Here is a 17,083-nt window from a genome sequence, read left to right on the forward strand (position 1 = left end):
AAATTACAACCTCTACATGCTTGTAAGTAGGAAACCTGCAAAATTGTCAGTGTATCAATACTTGTTCTCCCACTGTATATGATAACAACATCCTGAAGAATGATTCTCTACTTACTTTGACCAGTTATTCGACTTGTAATATAATTTTTTGAAGTTTTCGTCCGACGTTTGCCATCTGCGCAAGCGTTTGGACACGTGTCCTACACATGCTAGCAAAAGTAGCTACTTGGACATAAGTAATGGACATTATCGAACAAAATAACGATTTATTGTGGAACTAGGATTCCTTGGAGTGCATTCTGATGAAGACGATCAAATGTAAGGGAATATTTATGATGTAATTTCGTATTTCTGTTGACTCCAACATGGCGGAGAAATGTTGTTAAATCTGAGCGCCGTCTCAGATTATTGCATGGTGTGCTTTTTACGTAAAGTTTTTTTGAAATCTGACACAGCGGTTGCATTAAGAACAAGTGTATCTTTAATTATATGTAAAACATGTATTTTTCATCAAAGTTTATGATGAGTATTTCTGATTTTGACGTGGTTCTCTGCAATTTCTCCGGATTATTTGGAGGCCATTTTTCTAAACATGGCGCCAATGTAAACCGAGATTTGTGGACATACATATGCACATTATCGAACAAAACATAAATGTATTGTGTAACATGATGTCCTATGAGTGTCATCTGATGAAGATCATCAAAGGTTAGTGATTCATTTTATCTCTATTTCTGCTTTTTGTGACTATCTTTGGCTGGGAAAATGTCTGTGTTTTTCTGTGGCTATGTACTGAGCTAACATAATTGTTTGGTGTGCTTTCCCCGTAAATCCTTTTTGAAATCAGACACGTTGGCTGTATTCACAACCAGTGTAGCTTTAATGTGGTGTCTTTCATGTGTGATTTCATGAATGATTGATTTTTATAGTAATATATTTGAATTTGGCGCGCTAAATTTTGTCTGGCATTTGGCCAAGTGGGACGCTACCGTCCCACATATCCCAGAGAAGTGAATTGCTAAATTATAATTATTTCTCCACTATGGCCTATGTATTGCTTTACCTCCCTAATCTTACTACATTTGCACACACTGTATATAGACTTTTATATTGTGTTATTGACTGTACGTTTGTTAATCCCATGTGTAACTCTGTGTTGTTTGTGTCGCAATGCTTTGCTTTATCTTGGCCAGGTCGCAGTTGTAAATGAGAACTTGTACTCAACTGGCCTAGCTGGTTAAATATAGTTGACATAAAAATACATTTTAAAAAAAGAAAAAAGGAAAAAGCATATTAAATCATTTATCATCTTTCGTCTCTCTTCAATTCGCAAGAGGCTTTTGGGATACGTTTGGTATTACTGCATTGTGATTGGTGTGAAGCCAAATCCTGACTGGCTTCCCTTGACACTTGAAATGTTAGGTGAAATGGTGTTGGCTGGAATAGTGGAGGCTGCTCCTGTTTTCTTTGCGTCTTGCGGTTTTGTGATGAAACAAAGGTGTCTCGCTCTGACTTTAGGCCTATATATCATGGTGGTGAGGCATATGAACGAACAGGTACAGAGCAAACAATGCAATTATCACAACACATAGGTTGTAATATGGCAAGTTTTTCCTGGCTTGGATTCCCCAGGGATTTTACCCACACACTACTAATGCCTATAACTGAACATCTCTAAAACTAAGAGCATTGTATTTGGTACAAATCATTGCCTAAGTTCTAGACTTCAGCAGAATCTGGTAATGGATGGTGTGACTGTTGAACAAGTTGAAGAGACTAAATTACTTAGTGTTACCTTAGATTGTAAACTGTCATGGTCAAAGCATATAGATTCAATGGTTGTAAAGATGGGGAGAGATCTGTCCGTAATAAGAGATGCTCTGCTTTTATGACACCACACTCCAAAAAGCAAGTCCTGCAGGCTCTAGTTTTGTCTTATCTTGATTATTATCCAGTCGTGTGGTCGGGTGCTGCAAGGAAAGATCTAGTTAAGCTGCAGCTGGCCCAGAACAGAGCAGCACGTCTGCATGCCAGGCTCTCTTGGCTAAGAGTTGAGTAGAGACTGACTTCATCACTTCTTCGATTTATAAGAAACATTAATGTGTTGAAAATTCCAAGTTGTTTGCATAGTCAACTTACACACAGCTCTGACACACACACTTTCCCCACCAGACATGTCACCAGGGGTCTTTTCAGTCTCCAAATTCAGAACAAATTCAAAAAAGTGTACAGTATTACATCAAATACAATTTTATTGGTCACACATGGTTAGCAGATGTTAATGCGAGTGTAGCAAAATGCTTGTGCTTCTAGTTCCGACAGTGCAGTAAAATCTAACAAGTAATCTCACAATTCCCCAATACACACAAATCTAAAGGGATGGAATAAGAATATGCAGATATAAATATATGGATGGGCGATGGCCAAGCGGCAAATGCAAGGTGCAGTAGATGGTATAAGGTACAGTATATACACATGAGATGASTAATGCAAGATATGTTAACATTATTAAAGTGGCATTGTTTAAAGTGACTAGCGATCCATTTATTAACTTCTCTAGGATAGGGGGCATCATTTTCACGTTTGGATGAAAAGCGTGCCCAGAGTAAACTACCTCCTACTCAGTCCCAGATGCTAATATATACATATTATTATTAGTATTGGATAGAAAACACTCTGAAGTCTCTAAAACTGTTTCAATCATGTCTGTGACTATAACAGAACTTATTTGGCAGGCAAAACCCAGAGGAAAAACCATTCAGATTTTTTTTTTTTGAGGTCATTCTCTTTTCAATGGTATTCCATTGGGAATCCAGATTTCTAAGGGACCTTCCTGCAGTTTCTATCGCTTCCACTGGATGTCAACAGTCTTTAGAAATTGGTTGAGGTTTTTCCTTTGAGAAATGAAGAAGTAGCCATGTTCAGAATGAGGCTCCAGTGAAGTGTACTGTTTGTTAGAGGCGCGTGACCAGAAAGCATGCTACACATTGTTTTCCTCCGGTATTGAACACAGATCATCCCGTCTTCAATGTTATCGATTATTTACTTAAAAAATATAATACCTAAAGATGTATTACAAAAGTAGTTTGAAATGTTTGGACAAAGCTTACAGGTAACTTTTGAGATATTTTGTAGTCACGTTGTGCAAGTTGTAACCTGTGTTTTTCTGGATCAAACGCGCCAAATAAATGGACATTTGGATATATATCGACGGAATTAATCGAACAAAAGGACCAATTGTGATGTTTATGGGACATATTGGAGTGCCAACAGAAGAAGCTCGTCAAAGGTAGGCATGAATTATATCTTTATTTCTGCGTTTTGTGTCGCGCCGGGAGGGTTGAAATATGATGGTCTGTGATTGTTAGCTTGGGTGCTATCCTCAGATAATAGCATTGTTTGCTTTCGCCGTAAAGCATTTTTGAAATCTGACATGTTGGCTGGATTCACAACAAGTGTAGCTTTAATTTGGTATATTGAATGTGTGATTTCATGAAAGTTAAATTTATATCCAAAAATCTCAGTTTACATTGGCGCGTTCTGTTCAATAATGTTTTCCTTCCAAAACATCCAGTGATTTTGCAGAGAGCCACATCAATTTACAGAAATACTAATCATAAATGTTGATGAAAATACAAGTGTTATACATGGGAATATAGATATACTTCTCCTTAATGCAACCGCTGTGTCAGATTTCAAAAAAGCTTTATGGAAAAAGCACACCATGCAATAATCTGAGTACAGCGCTCAGAGACCAAAACAAGCCATAGAGATATCCGCCATGTTGTGGAGTCAGTAAAAGTCAGAAATAGCATTATAAATATTCACTTACCTTTGATGATCTTCATCAGAATGTACTCCCAGGAATCCCAGTTCCACAATAAATGTTTGTTTTGTTCGATCAAGTCCATCATTTATGTCCAAATACCTCCTTTTTGAGTTCACAAATCCAAATTCACGACGCGCAGGTCAGACGAAAAGTTAAAAAAAATTCCATTACAGTTCGTAGAAACATGTCAAACGATGTATAGAATCAATCTTTAGGATGTTTTTAACATAAATCTTAAATAATGTTTCAACCGGAGAATTCTTTTGTCTTCAGAAATGCAATGGAATGCAGGTCGCTCTTACGGGAGCATGCGTGATCAGCTCATGCCAGACACCTGACTCAAAGAGCTCTCCTTCCCTCATTCTTCACAGTAGAAGCGTCAAACAAGGTACTGAAGACTGTTGCCATCTAGTGGAAGCCTTGGGAAGTGCAATATGACCCCAAAGACACTGTATATTGGATAGGCAAACCTACAAACCTCAGATTTCCCACTTCCTGGTTGGATTCTTTCTCAGGTTTTTGCCTGCCATATGAGTTCTGTTATACTCACAGACATCATTCAAACAGTTTTAGAAACTTCAGAGTGTTTTCTATCCAAATCTACTAATAATACGCATATCTTAGCTTCTGGGACTGAGTAGCAGGCAGTTTACTCTAGGCACCTTATTCATCCAAGCTACTCAATACTGCCCCCAGCCATAAGAAGTTAAAAAAGGCTTTACCGTGAAAGCATACCATGCGATTATCTGAGGACAGAGCCCCGCATACAAAACCATGAAAAACATATTTCAACCAGGCAGGTGCGACACGAAAGTCAGAAATAGCGATATAATAACTGCCTTACCTTTGATGATCTTCTTCTGTTGGCACTCCAAAAGGTCCCAGTTACATCACAAATGGTCCTTTTGTTCGATAATGTCCTTCTTTATATCCATAAAAACTCAGTTTAGCTGGCGCGCTTCAGTCAATAATCCACCCAGTTTCCCCCCATCAAAATGCATACAAAATTAATCCCAAACGTTACTAATAATCTTTTCCAAACAAGTCAAACAACGTTTATAATCAAACCTTAGGTACCCTAATACGTAAAAAAACAATAACATTTACTAAGACGGAGAATCGTTATTGCTTTACCGGAGAAAAATACCAAAGAACGCGCTCTCAATCACGTGCTTGGAAACACTACAGCCAAATGGGAGCCATCTAGAAAAACTACAATTTCTGGCTCATTTTCCCAAAACCAGCCTGAAACTCTTTCTAAAGACTGTTGACATCTAGTGGAAGCCCTAGGAACTGCAATCTGGGAGGACTTTGCCTTATAATAAAAGTGACAGCCATTGAAAATAGTGGTAGGCTGAATTTTTTATTTATTTTTATGGTTTGTCCTCGGGGATTCGCCTGCCATATCAGTTCTGTTATACTCACAGACATTATTTTAACAGTTTTATATACCAAATATATGCATATCCTCGCTTCTGGGCCTGAGTAACAGGCAGTTTACTTTGGGCACGCTTTTCATCCGGACATGAAAATACTCATACCTCTCTGGGATATGTGGGACGGTAGCGTCCCACCTGGCCAACATCCAGTGAAAATGCAGAGCGCCAAATTCAAATAAATTACTATAAAAATTTAACTGTCATGAAATCACACATTCAATATACCAAATTAAAGCTACACTTGTTGCGAATCCAGCCAACATGTCAGATTTCAAAAATGCTTTACGGCGAAAGCAAACAATGCTATTATCTGAGGATAGCACCCAAGCTAACAATCACAGACCATCATATTTCAACCCTCCCGGCGCGACACAAAACGCAGAAATAAAGATATAATTCATGCCTTACCTTTGACGAGCTTCTTCTGTTGGCACTCCAATATGTCCCATAAACATCACAAATGGTCCTTTTGTTTGATTAATTCCGTCGATATATATCCAAAATGTCAATTTATTTGGCGCGTTTGATCCAGAAAAACACCTGTTCCAACTTGCACAACGTGACTACAAAATATCTCAWAAGTTACCTGTAAGCTTTGTCCAAACATTTCAAACTACTTTTGTAATACAACTTTAGGTATTTTTTTATGTAAATAATCGATAAAATTTAAGACGGGATGATCTGTGTTCAATACCAGAGGAAAACAACGTGTAGCATGCTTTCTGGTCACGCGCCTCTAACAAACAGTACACTTCACTGGAGCCTCATTCTGGACATGGCTACTTCTTCATTTTTCAAAGGAAAAACCTCAACCAATTTCTAAAGACTGTTGACATCCACAGGAAGCGATAGGAACTGCAGGAAGGTCCCTTAAAATCTGAATTCCCAATGAAAACACACTGAAAAGAGAGTGACCTCAAAAAGAAGAAATCTGAATGGTTTTTCCTCGGGGTTTTGCCTGCCAAATAAGTTCTGTTATAGTCACAGACATGATTCAAACAGTTTTATAAACTTCAGAGTGTTTTCTATCCAATACTAATAATAATATGCATATATTAGCATCTGGGTTTGAGTAGGAGGCAGTTTACTATTTAATCCAAACGTGAAAATGCTGCCCCTTATCCTAGAAAAGTTAAAGCTTGGTCGCAAATGGGTCTTCCAAATGGACAATGACCCCAAGCATACTTCCAAAGTTGTGGCAAAATGGCATAAGGACAAAAAAGTCAAGGTATTGGAGTGGCCATCACAAAGCTCTGAACTCAATCCCATAGAAAATGTGTGGGCAGAACTGAAAAAGTGTGTGCGAGCAAGGAGGCTAACAAACCTGACTCAGTTATACCAGCTTGGTCAGGAGGAATGCGCCACAATTCACCCAACTTATTGTGGGAAGCTTGTGGAAGGCTACCCAAAATGTTTGACCCAAGTTAAACAATTTAAAGGCAATGCTACCAAATACTAATTGAGTGTATGTAAACGTCTGACCCACTGGGAATGTGATGAAAGAAATAAAAGCGGAAATAAATCATTCTCTCTACTATTATCCTGACGTTTCACATTCTTAAAGTAAGGTGGTGATCCTAACTGACCAAAGACAGTGAATTGTTTCTCGGATTAAATGTTAGGAATTTTGAAAAACTTAGTTTAAATGTATTTGGCGGAGGTGTATGTAATCTTCCGACTTCAACTTTAAAAAGAGCTCTGATTACATTGAACTTATGCCTTCCATCTCTTATTCCTTCCACCCTTATTCCTTCTATCTCATATTGCTCAAATAAACAGCAAACCTGGTTTCAAAAAACAGATAAAGCAACACCTCGCGGCACAACACCTCTCCCCTATTTGACCTAGATAGTATGTGTGTATGCATTGATATGTAGGCTACGTGTGCCTTTCTAAAATATTATGTAGTTCTGTCCTTGAGCTGTTCTTGTCTATTGATGTTCTGTATTATGTCATTTTGTATTATGTTTCATGTTTTATGTGTACCCCAGGAAGAGTAGCTGCTGTATTTGCAACAGCTAATGGGGATCCTAATACCCCCCCCACCAAAAAGAAAATATGTACTTTACTGTACTCTGCTCTATAGCACTCTATTGTATACCATTCTACTGTACTGTATGCCACTGTATTGTACTCTGCTATATAGCACTCTACTGTACTGTACGCTACTGTACTGCACTCTACTGTGCTGTTCTCTGCTGTATAGCACTTTACTTTATGGTACTGTACCCTGCTGTACTGTTCTCTGCTGCACAGCACTCTGCTGTATGGTACTGTACTGAGTGAGACATAATAAAGGACAGGACAGAGGTAGTTAACAGGGGGACCCCCAACTCAACCCTAATCTCCCATCTTAAGGGGTCTACACAGAATACGCAAACGGAGCCGACCAAGCATGGCGCAGTGTCACAATGTCGTTTTTCGACACAACAGGGACAGCTCCTTGTAGTTCGCCCTGACATTCGATATACTCCCATGCCACATAACAATTGTAGCATGGCGTATCACCCCTTTTGTAGAAATATAATATCAACGACTGTTCAAACAATAAACCAAACAACATTGTAACCTTATAAGAATCCCCCCGAAACGTATTTTGTTTAGAAGTAATAACTAGTGATTCCAATCTACTTATATAAAAAAGCTGTGAGATGTGCTTTTTCTCCACAACCAAAACACGACTTTTTTTGGGGGGGGGGGAGCTGATTTGGGAGTGAATACATTCAAGCTGCATATCAAACTGGGATAACTTTGTAGGTTACACTGGCATGTATAATAATATTTGCTAGGGAATATTATTTACTAAATAAATGAGATTATTTCACATGGCAATGTTGGAAGCTTATCAACTTCAAAATCACTTCAACGTCGAGGTTGCTATCTTGGTTGAGATTGACATTAAAAAAGCAGCCTATTTTGCATTAATAAGAAAATATATTCTCAGTGACATATCAAACAATAAACCAAACAACATTGTGGCCTTATAGAATCCCCAAAAGATGCATTATTGTTTATAACTGATAATATTGTTCTAGGCTAAAACATACATTCTGACATTCTATTTTTAGCTTATATAGGAGCAAATACATCATAGCATCATATGGAATTAGGATAATGTTGTAGGTTACACTGGCAAGATACAAATATTTGCCAGGGCACATGATATGATTATGAATTTGATTATTTCACATGGAGATGTGGGAAACTAAAAGGATAGCTAGATTGCAGTGTTTAGCCAACTTGCTAGCAAGGGAAGACAACAAGACTAGAGACGCAACAAATGAGAAAACAACAAGAAAACCTAATAATTTGACCAAACATTTATTTTGTTTATAAGCAATAACTATTCATTGCAGGGTTTTGCGAAATGTTAGAACCTGCTGTAGCCAACTAGCTAGCTATATGCTTTTTTCTCAATGACCAAAACATAATGTTCTATTTTTAGCTAATATCAGAAATAATACACAAACAGTATATCAAACTGGGGATAATGTTTTAGGTTACACAAGCATGTATAGGAATATTTGCTAGGCATATTTTTTTATTATAAATCTGATTATTTCACATGGAGATGTGGGAAACTAAAAGGATAGCTAGATTGCAGTGTTTAGCCAACTTGCTAGCAAGGGAAGACAACAAGACTAGAGACGCAACAAATGAGAAAACAACAAGAAAACCTAATAATTTGACCAAACATTTATTTTGTTTATAAGCAATAACTATTCATTGCAGGGTTTTGCGAAATGTTAGAACCTGCTGTAGCCAACTAGCTAGCTATATGCTTTTTTCTCAATGACCAAAACATAATGTTCTATTTTTAGCTAATATCAGAAATAATACACAAACAGTATATCAAACTGGGGATAATGTTTTAGGTTACACAAGCATGTATAGGAATATTTGCTAGGCATATTTTTTTATTATAAATCTGATTATTTCACATGGAGATGTGGGAAGCTAAAAAGGCTAGCTAGCTTGCTATGTTTTTAGCCAGGAAGGCGACTCTTCCTTGTTTTCACAAAATGAAAAGACAAAAAGAAAATACTTTCCTGTGCTATCGCCTCCTTGTGAATGGGAGTGGGACCGGTGAGGATATCATGTTACTAAAAGGTGTCCGCTACTCCAAAAATACCACTCTACCCACATGCACGCCCGCAGATCAGTGGAGTAGAGCTTGTTGTAACCTTAACCTTCACTCACTGTCCCTCCTCCTGTTCCCGGTAAGAGCTTTCTTCAACTTGATGAGATAAAACCTATCAATATGAATCTCATCATCGGTCTCGCTGACGCCACCTCACTGACAGGCAGCAGGGAAATTATTTATCACTTAAGTGCATGAAGGCATCTTTACACACAGTGATTCAGCTTGATGTGTTTGCCCTCTGAGCCGCAGCTAACATCTTTAATTTTCTCAAGCTGTCGCATCCATTACAGCGTGGAAATGGAATCAGGAAGCGGCAGACACAGTGTATGCGTCCCAAATGGCATCCTATTCACTATGTAGTGCATTACTTTTCACCAGGGCCCATAGGGCTCTGGTGAAAAGTAGTGCACTATAGGGAATAGTGTGCCATTTGGAATGCACAGGATGCCTATTGTTGGCCTCACTGCCACCTGCACTGTGCATTCCTTGAGAAAAGAGAGGGGAGAGAAGAGTGAGAGGCATTTAACACAGAAATGATCTCAGAATAGAAGCACTGTGACAGTGTTTTTTGGGTCTAATGGAGCAGGATGTCAGATGTGTGTGTGTGCGTGCACGCGTGTGGCATGTGTTGACACTGTAACATTCACCCTTGCAGATAATAGGTGTTTACATAGATGGTGTTTACAGTAGAAAGCACAATATGGATACACTGTAGCTCTCCCACTCACTGTTAGTGTTTACCTTAACCACCACCTCCTCACTATTTATCTATCTATCTCAGTGACAGTGTGAATGTGATTAATGACACTGCTCTAACTACCTTTTTCTCTTGGATACTTAACTCCTCCCATCTCTTTTTCTCCTCTGCTGTCCCTTCTTCCTCCCACCCTTTTCCACTCACCCCCTCGCTCTCTCTCTGTCCCTGCCCACACTATCTGTCTCTCTCCTTCTTTCCCTCTCCCGCTCTCTCTCTCTCCTCCTCCTCTCTCAATTCAATCCAATTTCAATTTAAGGGCTTTATTGGCATGGGAAACATATGTTAACATTGCCAAAGCAAAGTGAAGTAGATAATAAACAAAAGTGAAATAAACAACAAAAATTAACAGTAAATATTACACTCACAGAAGTTCCAAAAGAACAAAAACATTTCAAATGTCATATCATGTCTATATACAGTTTTGTAACGATTGCCTAATAGTTAAAGTACAAAAGGGAAAATATAAACATAAATATGGGTTGTATTTACAATGGTGTTTGTTCTTGACTGGTTGCCCTTTTCTTGTGACAACAGGTCACAAATATTGCTGCTGTAATGGCAAACTGTGGTATTTCACCCAGTAGATATGGGAGTTTACCAAAATTGGGTTTGTTTTCGAATTCTTTGTGGATCTGTGTAATCTGAGGAAAATATGTGTCTCTAATATGGTCATAGATTTGGCAGGAGGTTAGGAAGTGCAGCTCAGTTTCCACCTCATTTTGTGGGCAGTGTGCACATAGCCTGTCCTCTCTTGAGAGCCAGGTCTGCCTACGGCGGCCTTTCTCAATAGCAAGGCTATGCTCACTGAGTCTGTACATAGTCAAAGCATTCCTTAAATTTGGGTCTGTCACGCCCTGACCTTAGAGATCCTTTTTATGTCTCTATTTTGATTTGGTCAGGGCGTGAGTTGGGTGGGCAATTCTATGGTTTTGTGTTTCATGGATTTTCCTATTTCCTATGTGTTTTGGCCGGGTCATGTTCTCAATCAGGGTACAGCTGTCTGATCGTTGTCCATCTGATAGGAACCATGACTTAGGTTAGCCTTTTTCCCTACCTGTTCTGTTGCGGGAAGTTGACTTTGTTTAGGGCACATAGCGCCTTTAGCTTCACGGTTTTGTTTTTGTAATGTGTTTATTGTTTTGTTCGGCCAATCATTTTGATTTTATTAAAGAAAAAATGTACGCTCACCGTGACAGAGCTTCCACCAAACCAAAGGACCAAGCCAGCGGTGGTAAGAAGGGGCGGACTGGACATGGGAGGACATTTTAAATGGCAAGAAAAGAAGGTTTAAAGGAAGGGAAGGTATTAGCGGTAAGAGCCGGGAGAAGTGGTTGTGGGGGTGGGGGGTGACAGGAGGGCGGTTTGGGGGGAGTCCTGGACATGGGAGGAGATTCCTGGCCGGAAGGATCGCCTGCCCTGGGAGGCAGGTAGAAGTAGAGAGGAAGGCGAAGGCAGCAGCTAAAGCGGAGCGGCAACGTTATGAGGGAACACGGCTGGCAAGGAGCCCGAGAGGCAGCCCCAGAAAATGTTTTCCGGGGTGGGGGGGGGGGGGGGGGGGGGAACGGGAGTGTGGCAGAGTCAGGTTGGAGACCTGAGCCAAACTCCCCGTGCTTACCGTGGCGGGCGTCATACTGGTCAGGCACCGTGTTTATGCAGTGGAGTGCACGGTGTTCCAGTATGTGTTCTTAGCCCGGTGAGCTACATCCCGAGCTCCCAACATTCTGCCGGGCTAGGGTGAGCATCAAGCAGGACGGATTGTGCGCCCCTGCTCTCCAGACCTCAGTACGTCTCTACGGCCGGATATCCTGCGCCGGCTCTGCGCATTGTGTCTCCAGTGCGTCTGCAAGGCCAGTGCGTCCTGTGCCTGCCCGCCCCACACCATGCCGGCCAAAGTCACCATCCAGCCAGGACGGGTTGTGCAGGCTCTTTAGCTCGAGACCTCCAGTGCGCCTCCATGGCCCAGTGTATCCGGTGCTTTGGCCAAGGACAAGGCCTCCTGTTATGTCTCCCAGCCTGGTGAGTCCTGTGCCTGCACCAAGAACTAATCCTCCTGTATGTCTCCCCAGGCCTGGTGAGTCCTGTGCCTGCTCCCAGGGCCAGGCCTCCTGTGTTCTCTCCACTCATTGATGATATGGCAAGAGTGCCTCAGTGATGACATGGCAAGAAGCCCTCCAGTGATGATCCATGGCAGAAGCCTCCAGTGATGATCCATGGCAAGAAGCCTCAGTTGATGATCCATGGCAAATCCATGATGCATCATGCAAGAAGCCTCAATGATGATCCATGGCAAGAAGCCTCCAATGATGAATTCCATGGCATGAAGCCTCCAGTGATGATCCATGGCAACGAAGCCCTCCAGTGATGATCCATGGCACGAAGCTCCAGTGATGATCCATAGGCAAGAAGCTCCAGTGATGATCCATGGCAAAGAAGAGCTCCGTGATGATCCATGGCAACGAAGCCTCCAGTGATGATCCATGGCAAGAAGCCTCCAGTGATGATCCATGGCAAGAAGCCCCATGATGATCCATGGCACGAAGCTCCCAGTGATGATCCATGGCACGAAGCCTCAGTGATGATCCATGGCACGAAGCTCCGTATGATCCATGGCAGAAGCTCCAGTGATGATCCATGGCACGAAGCCTCCAGTGATGATCCATGGCAAGAAGCCTCAGTGATGATCCATGGCAAGAAGCCTCCAGTGATGATCCATGGCAAAGAACTTCCAGTTGTGAGACAGGCAAGAACTTCCAGTGGTGAGACATGGCACGAACCCAAAAGAAGGCCTCCAGTCCGGAGCCTCCAGCGACGGTCTCCAGTCCGGAGCCTCCAGCAACGTCTCAGTCCGGGGCTCCAGCGCCGTCCCTCCAGTCCGGGGCTCCAGCGACGTTCTCCCATTCCGGAGCCTCCAGCGACGTTCTCCAGTCCGGAGCCTCCAGCGACGTTCTCCAGTCCAGAGCCTCCAGCGACGTTCTCCAGTCCGGGCCTCCAGCGACGTTCTCCAGTCGAGAGCCTCCAGCGACGTTCTCCGCAGTCCGGGCCTCAGCGACGACAGTGCCCAGTCCGGAGCCTCCAGCTACGTTCTCCAGTCTGGAGCCTCCAGCGACGACGTTCTCCAGTCCGGAGCCTCCAGCGACGACAGTGCCCAATCTGGGGCCCGCTACGAGGGTCCCCAGTCCGGGGTCGACGGCGAGGGTCCCGCACCAGAGGTGCCACCAAAGGTGGGTGTGAGCAGCGGTGGAGCGGGGTCTGCATCCGCACCTGAGCCGCGCGCGGATAGATGCCCACCCAGACCCTCCCCTATAGGTTTAGGTTTTGCGGCCTTTGGGGGGGGGGGAGAGGGGTACTGTCACGCCCTGACCTTAGAGGTCCTTTTTATGTCTCTGTTTTGGTTTGGTCAGGGCGTGAGTTGGGGTGGGCATTCTATGTTTTCTTTTTCTATGTTTTGGCCGGGTATGGTTCTCAATCAGGGACAGCTGTCTATCGTTGTCTCTGATTGGGAACCATACTTAGGTAGCCTTTTTTCCCACCTCTCTTTGTGGGAAGTTGACTTTGTTTAGGGCACATAGCCTTTGAGCTTCACAGTTTGTTTTGTAATGTTTATTGTTTTGTTCGGCGTCATTTTGATTTATTAAAGAAAATGTACGCTGACCACGCTGCACCTTGGTCCTCCTCTTTCAACAGCCGTGACAGGGTCAGTCACAATGGTCAGGTATTCTGCCACTGTGTACTCTCTGCTGAGGGCCAAATATAATTATAGTTTTCTCCGTTTTTTTGTTAATTCTTTCCAATATGTCAAGTAATTATCTTTCTGTTTTCTCATGATTTGGTTGTGTCTAATTGTGTTGCTGTCCTGGGGCTCTGTGGGATCTGTTTGTGTTTGTGTTTGTAAACAGAGCCCCCATACCAGCTGGCAGAGGAGACTCTTCTCAAGGTTCATCTCTCTGTAGGTGAGGGCTTTGTTATGCAATGTATGGGAATCACTTATTTTTAGGTGGTTGTAGAATTGAATTGCTGTTTTCTGGATTTTTATAATTAGCAGGAATTCTCCTAATTCTGCTCTACATGCATTATTTGTTGTTTTACGTTATACACTGAGGATGTTTTTGCAGAATTCTGCATGCAGAGTCTCAATTAGATGTTAATCCCATTTTGTGAATTCTTGGTTGGTGAGTGGACCCCAGACCTCACAACCATGAAGGGCACTGGGTTATATACCTGATGCAAGTTTTTCTTGCCAGATCCTAATTGGGATCTCAAATTGTATGTTCCAAGAAGGTCCTTCTTGCCTTGTCTCTCAGCTCGTTCACAGGTTTGTGTAAGTAATCTGTGTTGCTGATGTTTAGGCCGAGGTAGGAATATTTTTGTGCATTCTAGGGCAAGTGTCTAGGTGGAATTTGTATTTATGGTCCTGGTACCTGGTCCTTTTTTAGAAAACCATTATTTTTGTCTTACTGAGATTTCCTGTCAGGGCCCAAGTCTGACAGAATCTGTCCAGAAGATCTAGGTGCTGCTGTAGGCCCTCCTTTGTTGGGGACAGAAGCACCAGATCATCTGCAAACAGTAAACATTTGACTTCAGAGTCTAGTAGTGTAGGGCCGGGTATTGCAGAGTGTTTTAGTACACTCGCCAATTCATTGATATAAATGTTGAAGAGGGTTGGGCTCAAGCTGCATCCCTGTCTTGCCCCCTGGCCCCTGAGGAAATACACATTTGTGTTTGTTGCCAATTTTAACCACACACTTGTTGTTTGTGTACATGGATTTTATAATGTCGTATGTTTTCCCCCCAACACTGCTTTCCATCAGTTTAAATAGCAGACCCTCATGCCAAATTGAGTCAAAAGTTTTATTGAAATCAACAATGCGTGAGAAGACTTTGCTTTTGTTTTGTTTGTCAATAAGGGTGTACAGGGTGAATATGTGGTCTGTTGTACGGTAATTTGGTAAAAAAAATGATTTGACATTTGCTCAGGACATTGTTTTCACTGAGGAAATGTAGGAGTCTGCTGTTAATGATAATGCAGAGGATTGTCCCAAGGTTGCTGTTGACGCATATCCCACGGTAGTTATTGGGGTCAAATTTGTCTTCACTTTTGTGGATTGGTGTGATCAGATCTTGGTTCTAAATATTGGGGAAAATGCCAGAGCTGAGGATGATGTTAGAGAGTTTAAGTATAGCCAATTGGAATTTGTGGTCTCTATATTTTATCATTTCATTTAGGAAACCATCAACACCACAGGCTTTTTTTGGGTTGAAGGGTTTGTATTTTATCCTGTAGTTAATATTGCTTAATTGGAGAATCAAGTGGGTTGTAGAAGTCTTTAACTTTTACTTGGTACTCATCCCGGATCCGGGAGCACCCCCCACAGTAAAAAAGCTGACTAGCATAGCCTAGCATAGCGTCACAAGTAAATACAAGCATCTAAATATCATTAAATCACAAGTCCAAGACACCAGATGAAAGATACAGATCTTGTGAATCCAGCCATCATTTCAGATTTTTAAAATGTTTTACAGGGAAGACACAATATGTAAATCTATTAGCTAACCACGTTAGCAAAAGACACCACTTTTTTTACTCCATCAGTAGCTATCAGCTATTCGACTAATAAAGACATATATAGCCACTAACCAAGAAACAACTTCATAAGATGACAGTCTGATACCATATTTATGGTATAGGATATGTTTTTTTTTAGAAAAATGTGCATTTTCAGGTATAAATCACAGTTCTACATTGCAGCTGCAATCTGAAATAGCGTTGGAAAGCAGCCGGAATAATTACAGAGACCGACGTCAATTTCCAAAATACTCATCCTAAAACATTTCTGAAAATACACAGCCTACACCAATTGAAAGACAAAGATCTTGTGAATCCAGACATATTTCAGATTTTTTCTAAGTGTTTTACAGGGAAGACACAATATGTAAATCTGATTAGCTAACCACGATAGCAAAAGACACAACTTTTTTTTTCTCCACCATTTTTTTTCCTGCCATCAGTAGCTATCACTATTCGACTAAATAAGATATATATAGCCACTAACCAAAACAACTTCATAAGATGACAGTCTGATAACATATTAATGGTTATAGGATATGTTTTTTTAGAAAAATGTGCATATTTCAGTATAAATCACAGTTCTACATTGCAGCTGCAATCTGAAATAGCGTTGGAAGCAGCCTGAATAATTACAGAGGACCGACGTCAACTTACCAAAATACTCATCCTAAACATTTCTGAAAAATACACAGCCTACAGCAATCGAAAGACACAGATCTTGTGATCCAGACAATATTTCAGATTTTCTAAGTGTTTTACAGCGAAAACACAATATATCGTTATGATTAGCATACCACATGAAGCTACATCACACCAGCATTGAATCAAGGCAAAAGGGCGCTAACGTTTCGCCACCAAAATAATATTAATTTTTTCAACTAACCTTCTCAGAAATTCTTCAGATGCCAGTCCTGTAACATCATATTACACAATGCATATAGAGTTTGTTTCGAAAATGTGCATATTTAGCATCACAAATCGTGGTTATGCAATGTAATCTGTCAAAACATGGCATGCATTCTGGCCGGCGCCATCTTGGAAAGGCACCTAAGTTTACGATTATTTATCGATTAGATTGACTAAAAAAATACAGGTTGACGCAGCTAATCGAAAGATGCATTGGTTATTAATGCCAACCGCTGATTTAGATTTTTAAATTCTTTACGATTACTAGACATACATTGTGAGTTACAGCCAGCACTAGTCCGCAAAAAATGGCTGACAACCTCGTTTACATTTTTTCCACATAAATACGGAATAAAATCATAAATAACTCTTACTTTTGGACGAGCTTCCATCAGTATCTTGGGCAATGTGTTCCTTTGTCCAAATAATCGTTGCTTTGTCG

Source organism: Salvelinus sp. IW2-2015, linkage group LG16 (assembly GCF_002910315.2).
Source record: "Salvelinus sp. IW2-2015 linkage group LG16, ASM291031v2, whole genome shotgun sequence".
Lineage (NCBI taxonomy): Eukaryota > Metazoa > Chordata > Actinopteri > Salmoniformes > Salmonidae > Salvelinus > Salvelinus sp. IW2-2015.